We start from the raw sequence: 9,627 nt of genomic DNA on the forward strand, positions 1-9,627 counted from the left end.
ATGTCCTGTAGGTTTTTATTACGGCGGTAGGACATTAGTATTTTAAAAGAAGCGAGTGGGGCGGTTTGAGGTATGGCAGAATTAAAATGTTGCTTTTTAGCTTGCTTGAGGGGGCCTAGTTGTCGCGAAAATGTAGTAATTAATGGAATTAACTTTTGTTCTGTGTTCTTTTTTTCAGGGAGAACGGGCCGGTCTGGCTGGAAGAGGGCGGTCACTTTCCCTTTAATAGTCAGAAGAAAACGTTTGGAATAGCCGCGAGGTCTAAGGGCCTTGAAAAGGGTCCTGGTGGCCTCCTCTACGTGATGAGGTAGAGAGCAGATGCGGTGGAAACGGATTAGTTGGGACTTGATGATGGAGCTGAAAGTATGCCTGGGATGGTAGCTGGTGTTAAATAATAAGGAATGCCTGTCAGTGTCTTTAAAATAAACCTTGGTTGCTAATGTTTTGTGTCCATCCTTCGTGTCTGTGAAGAAAACTACTGTGTCTAGGAAGGGGACCTGCTGGAGATGGAGAGTGTGTTTGAGTTTGATACGGGGGTGGTGTGAGTTAAGGATATGTATAAAATGGTTAAATTCTGTTTCTGATTCGTCCCAGAGGCCAAAGATATCATCTAAGTAACGGAAATAGACTAGGGGGCGTGACGGGCATTTAAGGAATGCAGATTCCTCCCAGTCTGCCAGATAGATGTCTGTGTAGGCCGGTGAATATTTCCTTCCCATTGCGCAGCCGCATATTTGTAGAAAGAAGGATTTATCAAATAATAAGTTGTTGCGGGTAAGGGTAATTTCTAAAAACTTTAAAATAAATGTGTTGGGACGAGATGAATCCGGTGACGAAGACAATGCTTTCTTCACAGCCTCGAGGCCCAGGACAGTGTCGACGTTCGTGTACAAGGAGTCAACGTCGATTGAAAAGATAAACGTGTTATCAGGGACGGTGAGATTCTTCAACTTGTTGACAAAGGTGTATGTGTCCTTAAGGTAGCTCGGGTGAGTGTGAGATAGGGGGTTAATGTAAAAGTATGAACTCCGCCAGGTGGTATGATTCGGAGCCACATAGTTAGCCCCATCGCTAACTATGGGGCGTCCTGGAGGAACCACGAATGGAACAGTCCAATTCTCTGGGGGTTTATGTATTTTGGGGAGAAGGTAAAATAATCTCGCCCGAGGGAGATCCGGGCCGTATAGGTAGTGTGCCTGTTTTGCGTTGATGAGATGCTTTTCCCTCATCTGGTCAATTAAAAGCCTCACCATTGTCTGAATCTCAAGGTACAGAGGATCCGTGAGAGGGCGATAGTAGACCGGGTCATTAAGTTGACGCGTCGCCTCCAGAATGTAATTAGTACGGTCCTGTATTACAATTTGCCCTCCCTTATCCGCCGGTTTAATAATAATCTCATGGTGAGATTTTAGTTTGTTGAGGGCCTGTTGTTGATGGACAGTAATATTGGCCTCCCCTACAGGACGTCGAGGTCGGAGGTCACGGAAGGAGCGGAGGTCCTGATCGATGAGCTGGCGTATAGGCTTCGAGACGGACTTCAAGGCTGGTTCCCAGATAGACGGCGTAGTAAAAGGTAAGTAAAAATAATCTGTGTTATATTTAAAATAATCGAGAATTTTTAACCGTCTGTGGTAAGTATGTAGATCTCATCTCAATAGGTCACGGTCTGGGAGTGACGGTGTCGTGATGAAGGTGAGGCCTCGTTCGAGGATCTCCTGAAATAGTAACATAGTTACGCCATTAAATGCGTTTATGTAAACATTTTTAGCGAGAAATGTGCATTTTACTTTTGTTACGTATTTTAAGAATCTAAGCTACCCACACATAGACCCAATGAAGCAGGACCAAACATAAGCCGTAAATACTATACATAGCCACAAGCGGAGCAAGATCTTATTGGAGGCTGCTCCAGCCACAGATAGCAGCGCTTTTATATATACGAAGAAGCCGAAGCCAGTACGGCACCCCGGCCACGCCCACTAGGCCACGCCCACTTGACGGTCTCTACCTGAGGACAAGGGGTGGAGATGGCCAGAGATCAATAGGTAGACGAGCAGAGAGCCCCCGGGCCTAAGCCCGGGGGCTTGAAGTAGATCACGGTATTTTCCTCTCACACGTGTTCTACACGATTCCTAGAATTCCCTCCGTATAGCTTCACTTACCATGCCGAAACATGCCGACGACTTTATAATAAATGAAGTGAGTTAAAGCAACCCGGGATTGGACAACTTTCTTCGAGAATATGCAACACTTTCATAATGTTCGCTCGGTGAATGTGAAGGATGTTTGGTTTGATAGTTATGACGAAGAGGGAACGCTCCATTCACTTGCATGGACAGCGTCTCTGGTTGCTATGCAACCTCAACGTCTTGGCGGACTATATCTCTGCTGATCAACACTACGAATGCTGGAAACACACCAGACACACCATGTGAAGTTTTTTAACCCGATTATTGTTATTTATATCTGAGATTATTTAATCTAACCCGATCCAAGCTCTATCATGCACCCAAACACGGCGGCGTTTGGGTTTCCTTCCTCGGACTCCTAAATCAAGCGCAGCCACAGGCGCGTAACTGCGTACGTAGGACCATTTTTGACACAAAACGGTCAAGCAACATTTTAGCTGCGTTACGCACGTGAATCTTACGCGGGTTACGCGTTTGGTGTGTTCGTACCTTAAGCTAAGGTGACCAGATTTCTGAAATGAAAATCGGGGACATTTTCAATGCGGCGGGGAAAAATCCTTACATATTATCATTATGAAATAAAAAATGGGGACAAGTACTTTTTCATGTATTTTAACCAGCTTTTATTACACAAAAGGTCAGAGGCGCCATTAGGGGGCGAAAAGTTAGGACAATTCTGTGGGCCAGTGACTGACAGGGGCCCTTAAAAAATATTAGAACATTAGTTAGGTTAAAAGAAACATCATTAATGGATTTTAATAGAAAATGAAATTTATAATTAAACAAACACTTTCTCAGTATGCAGAATGTTTCCTGCATGTCTTCACAGTGTTATATTATCACAGCTCAGTGTCAGTAGATATTGTAAAGTTAGTATCGGACTATAAGATAATTGAAGCCTTCACAGGTAGAGGTGTGGTTACAGAAACTGCACATGGTTGGCGTTGCCTGTGTGTGATGGTGGGACCCAGTGTGATATCTTTTCATGGGGCCCAACATCCCTTGTGGCGCCCCTGCAAAAGGTTAATAAATAAAAAATATCAGCACCCACAAATATCATGTATCAGTAGTGCACATAAGTGTCAAAAACACAAATATAGAATAATACGTCATGAGAAAAAAATCTCTCTTCCAAAGTTAAGTGTCATGTGCAAAGACAGCTGCCAGACCAGTAGCTAGTAAATATCATCAAGATGTAATTAATAATAATTACCAAGTCAAAACATATAAAAAGATGTAATACTCTCGTCTGTTCTCTTCTCCTTCAATGCTTTTCTTTTCTTCACCCTTCTTTCTTCTCTCCTTAGCTTCCCTCTGTTGTTTACTTCTTTATTTCCGCCTTTCCACACTATTCTCTGCTCTTTTCCTCTTCTCTCCTTCAGTGTTGTTTACTTATTTATTTATTTATTTATTATACCTTTACTAAAAACGGTGACATATAAAACAGTGACTCAGGGCATCAGCTAATCAAATTGTCTGCATTTATAACTACTACAGTCATTGGTTACCCACACAGCCCGACACAAAAAACAGCAGCCTAACACACACAACTATCAACCATTGACTTATTATTAATTAATTTATTATTAATTAATAATATCATCATTATTATTATTTTAACAGTCTCAGGTCCCTATGCCTACAGGAAAATCATATGCTACCAAAGCAGTCTTCCACCTCCCCCTCTTCCAAAACAGAGCCACATACAATGCCATCACCTGGTAATCTCATGCTAACGTTAACATTACAGCTTCACTAATGACAGATATGAAAACATTGTCATGATGTTAACGTTCACTGACTTTTATTAAGTTACGTTAGGTCTTCAGTTCAGATAAACAATCATACTTATTTTAACGTTACATCACTACACACACACACACACACATACACACACACACACACACACACACACACACAGCCAAGTCTACTGCCAATTCACGCAAAATAAATAACTTCATACACAACATACCATTTATGAGACCGCTGATCTTCTTTTTCATTTTTTGCCGCCTCTAGATTGTTGTTGTTGACGCTGCTGCGTCTGGTCATACGTCCTGATAACGTCTGTACGTCATACGACGTCTTCTCTGGTGATGCGTTAAATGACTACCGTAATAACTGGTGTTTGAGTCTGCGCGCATTTTTCCCCCATTCAGTGTCAAAATCGGGGACATTTCCGGGGACAGCTTTGACCGGGGACAGATCACCGAAAACGGGGACTGTGCCCGGAAATCGGGGACGTCTGGTCACCTTACCTTAAGCGTCGACAGTGTGTTGAGATAACCAGCACGTGAGTCAACGTCCTCGATATTCTCCCTCACAAAGTCATTAAAAGACTTGACACAACGGAGTTGGGTGGCGGATAGCCTGATAGATACCGTTATGAGGGGAATTGCAATGCGAGCCTGGGGGAATGTTTCTCTGGCCGTCCTAATTAAACGTCGGGTGTCCTTAATTATTGTGATAGCTGTCTGTTGTCTAAGGCAGTTGTCTATGCCAATAGACAATAAGAAGAGCTTAGTGTCCGATCTGGCAGATGTGTGTTTCTGCAAGATGGCTGTTAGATGTCTTAATGTGGCTCCTGGAAAGCTATCTATCTGGATGTCGTCCATTTTTCTTTTTGGGATGCGGGCCAAGTTGGAATCGCCCGTGATAATCATGTGTTTTCTAATAGAAAGGGACCACATAGTGGCTTTGCGGTTCGTAGGGGGTGTATGCAGGGCTGGTGGTAGGAAGCACTGAGCATAGGGGAAGAGAAAAGGGAAGGAGAAGTCGGGGTTTGGCGACTCAGACCTTTTCCCACTGGGACAAGGGCAACAACAGCAGGAGTGGTCAGAGGAGGCGTGAGAGGGCAAGGGTGAATCTCCACGCAACCTGTGAGTGAGTCAGAGTTCTGAATTGAGCCATTCTTAGTGATGATTATCTTGTTCCTTGTCATGGAAGGTAACACCGCCTGACCAGGTGGTGGAGTGGTCAGCGCCGGCGAGGAGGACGACGGACAGAGTCGCTTCCGGGTCGCGGCACTTGCGAGGGAGAGACGGTTGGGTCTAGGGGCTGAGGAAGCGGGAATGGTGACTGGGGGCTCCGGGTCCGGCGTGGGAGATCCAAGGCTCGTCTCCAGGACGCCAGGAGGGTCAATGACTGCCGAGGTGGTCCGCACCGGTGGGACGACCGGAGGAGGACGTGGCCTGGTCACTGGTAAGCGCTGTGGGCCTTGTGGTAGCGGGACGCGGCTAGGTCGCGGTGGTTGAGGGGCAGATGTAGGAAAACGTTGGGTTAAGTTAGGGCATAGAGTTGGAAGGGTAAGAAGGGAAGGAATAGTTAGTGGCCTGGACGGTAGCATTACAGTTTTTCTCAGACGCTTTGGTACATTTCTCAGATCAGAATTGAAATTTGCAAAGCAGTAAGTGCATTTCTCAAAACAATGTGTTCAAATAGCAAAACACCATGGATTAACTGCAAAAGCCAGCCTCTTGCTCAAAATCCTTAGTTCATCTCTAAAAAGTAAATATCTGTTTCAATGAACATGTCAGTGCCATCAGAATGACAAGTCCTTGTGTCATTGTCTACGGATAAGACAGTCAAATTGCTTAGTCATGTTGTCAATATAACAGTGTCCTCTGGAGGGATGTTCTGATGTAAACTATGTCTAAAGTTTTGAAGACAATTACTGTAAATTGTAAGTTACACCTTAGTGTATGTGGGAGATTGATTGCAAGAGATTGGACAAGATTCACATTTAAGCTTTGACTATTTGTGCTGTAATTTGTTGACAGACCATGTCATTGCTCGAAATGTGAACATAGGAAAATCTCCTTAGGGTAAACTGTACATGCATTGCTGTAGGAATTACAGTGCAGTCATCCTACAACTCCTGACGTTCCTGTCTGTTGGGCCACAAATTCTCAGACAATGTAACATTGTGTTGCTCCAGCTATATACTTGCCAGTTCATGGCTCAGGAGAGGCACCTTTGAGCTATTCCAGTACTGGTTGATCGTTGGTTGATCTAACACTTCACAGATTTCCCTTCTTTAGGGAAAGTCAAGATTCACCTGGTAGCAATTGACCAATTCAGGACAGATATAGAAAAAACAAAAAAAAGAGTCTAATGCCAGTGTATAGAAATGTATAGAAATAGGCTTGACATATTATGACAACTTGTTCAACCATTTTGCATGTAAAGACTTATGCAATGAACTAATACCTAAAAGTTGTGGGGGTGAGACTATTCCATAGAGACCATTACAATACATTTTGATCAACATGATATAAGCAATTGATAATGTAGGAAAGAGCAGAGAATTGTACATAATCATGTGCATGGATGTACCAAAGCATTCGCAACGTGTTCAAATAAATGAGAAACTGTTTTTTTCATGTGCACAAGTGACACACTGATGTGAAGATTGAACAGGTAGTTTTGAGAATTTCAATTCTGATCTGAGAAATGAACCAAAGCGACTGAGAAAAACTGTAAGGTGTTTCGATGCTTGAAAGGTGCCATAGTGGACTGTGGTCGTCTGGGAAGCGGTGGAAAGGCCCCAAGGTCCGAGAGGAGCAGTGGAGTGGCAGGCGGTGGCGGATCCGGGGCCGACAGCAGCAGCCGCAGTGCGGAGATGGAAGACGGAGTAAGGGGTCTGGCATAGCGCTGGTGGGCCCACCGAAGGGCTCTGTCGAGGGCCTCATTGTTAAATGGCCCCAGGTTAGTATGGATCTTTGCTATAGTATGTGTATAATGTTGTATTAAGGTCTTTACATTTATGATCATGTACTCCATTGTGTTCTCTTTGATTTGGTTTAAGACCAGATCGTCAGGTGCCGCCGGTTTAATGAATGCTGTAAGTTGAGCCACTTTCCTAGCCATCCCTAATGGTGGGATGCCTGTTCTAATAGATACTTCTAGAATTTCTGTATGATGAATTGATTGTAATATTTGAAAATAATGTTTTATTAATTTCGGGTCTAGATCGGTTGAAGGACTCGTCCCGACCGGAGTCAATTTTATGTGTTTCTGTGGGTCTGTAAGGTGAGTGGGCCTACCCAATAGGCTAAACCTATTTCGAAAATCATTAGCCATTTCGTTAGAAGATAAAATGGAATGAAAATAAAAAAGGCCTAGGACTATTTACAAAAAGAGGAGGGGGTTTGGGAGTTGGAGTTTTTAAAAAAGAACCAACATAGAGGAAAGAAGGAAAAGATAAAAGAGAGATGTAAAATCCACCAAATTAGAATAAGGTTAAAACCGTAGCTTGCAAAAGATGGCGATTAAAACAATAGATGCAGTTGTAACCATAAGATAAACAAAGCATGTAAAATAATAATAATGTCATAACCGGTCAGCTGGTGCAATGTCTTTTAGCTAGGAGGCATGGTTAGCTTAGCAAGAATAAAATCGATTTCCCCAATCGGTTCCGTCGAGTAGTCTTTAGCTGGGAGGTAGGCTGTGCTTGGGTTAGGTGACAGGATGTCGTTGATCCGCCCGATGGGGTTGTAGAATATCCCAAAAGCTGATTACAGTCCAAAGTTAAAAAAAGCTGAACACGTAGATGTCTCTGTACTCACCAGCCAAAAAAGCATTTGAAGGAGATTCGATTAAAACCAAAGGGAATGAGGTAATTTCCACAGGTGTTAAAAAAGAATAAAGTTGAATCGCTCCAAAATGCAGGTTGACCAAGTAAAAACAGACTTTGTTTGAGTTAAAACAAACAAAGTAAAATAATTAAAATAAAGTACATCCAAATTAAAAACTCCAAAGTTGCTAAAACAACAGTTCACCAGAATAACTGACTTTACATCCACAGAAATAGAGAGCGTTCCTAACGTTTCACCCGGTTAGGCTTCGTCAGATGAAGGGTTAGGGTTAGGGTTAGGGTAAGGGCTACTTACCACTTTTGAAAAAGTTTTTTTTTAGCACCATCGTCACTCTTCACAGCAGCATTATTTTGCTCATGAGCCTGGTCAATGGCCATGGATGAGAACACTCGTTTTGTCTTGTGAACTGTGAATTTGCCATTGGTGAATTCAGTGGCAATTTCTGGGTGTGACTTGCTAAGACTCATCATGTCTCGTATGTGGACCGGCACCCATCGTGCATAGTTGGTGTGGTCCATGCTGAAAAACCATGGTGCAAGCTGTGTGAGGCTGTCAATGTACAGGGGGAGGTTTGCTGTCCTCAGTGACTTGACAAACGTTAAGAGGAGGAGTTCCAGTTGAAGAGTGATGTGCCAGAATTGGAACTGTGGCACATCTCAAATTCGTTGACCACACCAGTCATCAAAGGATTCAGGTTGGCTTTCAGACTCCAGAGACTCTGTGTAATGAGCATAAGACTTTGTTAGTAGGATATATAAGCTGCTTGCTGTCACTTGATGCGCATGTCTGGTTCTTGTAACATGAGATGCCTTCAGAAATAAATTTGCAGTTCCAGGAGAAGCAACTCTGGCCTGAACCAAGGCTTCCACCCAGCCAGCATCTTCCAGCCAGTCTCCGATCACTTTTAGTCCAGCCATCTCTATATGCAGCCCTCCCAAGATGATGACGAAATGATCTTCCCCGTATGTTGATGGCCAAGTCCACTGTATCTGTTTGGAGATGGTGTAGAGAGGTTGATCCACAGTGATCACTGGTGTCTGTCCTGGGTTGACTTCCATCACAGCTTGTTTAATCACATCCATGGAGTGCCGTATCATACCAACGGACTTGGAGTCGTCCGGAAAGAGGGGAAGTAGTGCTGTGATCGCCGGCAGAGTATCTTGTCCTGACTCCTTAATGGCATGGTAGGCTGCCCATGATAAGTTACTGTCACTTTGTGGAATTTCTAGATACCTCTGTTTCACAGTATCCAGCCACCTATAAGTTAAGCAAGTACATTAAAATTGTCAGAAAACAATCAAACATTTACTCATGGTACAACAATAATGTTATTGCATCAGGTTCTTAGACATGGTATCATCTTAAAGTATTAAAGGTACGGACCCATACTCTTGGTGCAATGCCTGGATGATCTCCTGCCCATCACTCTTCAATGGACCATCAGCCTTTGGGAGTGGAGGATCCTTCCGAGGTAACACCAGCGGACGAACACAGGTGTAGGACTCTGGGAGCTCTGACAGTGTAGTGGTAGTTGATGGCTGTTCAAGGACGCTGTGTTCCCTGCGGTCTGTCCCATTATTATGCTGACTGGGGTGCTGGAATAGTGATATCCCAGTCTCGTGAAAGGAATCTGTCGACGTTGTGGAGCTCGGATTGTGGTCGATATTATCAACCGCTGCTGTTGTGAATAAGCCATTCCGTAGATTGGGTGTACACACTACCTGATCTCGGTGATACTGCTCACACACTCTGTTTCCCATGGATGTGGAGATTGTCATCACCCGGTCATAGGAGATGGACAGTCCGAGGTCAAACAGCATCTCAATGAGATCACGTTTCCG

At 43.8% G+C, this 9,627-nt stretch overlaps 1 long non-coding RNA gene across 1 annotated transcript; it reads left to right on the top strand.

Annotated features, from left to right (window-relative positions):
- The first annotated feature begins 224 nt into the window (after positions 1-224).
- Positions 225-6,764, top strand: LOC115547576 (uncharacterized). Its single transcript, XR_003977389.1, has 4 exons — positions 225-307; positions 1,463-1,573; positions 5,136-5,390; positions 6,692-6,764. It is a non-coding gene; the product is annotated as an uncharacterized LOC115547576 (long non-coding RNA).
- Positions 6,765-9,627: the final 2,863 nt, after the last annotated feature.

The sequence above is a fragment of the Gadus morhua genome, chromosome 7 (genome assembly GCF_902167405.1).
Source record: "Gadus morhua chromosome 7, gadMor3.0, whole genome shotgun sequence".
NCBI lineage: Eukaryota > Metazoa > Chordata > Actinopteri > Gadiformes > Gadidae > Gadus > Gadus morhua.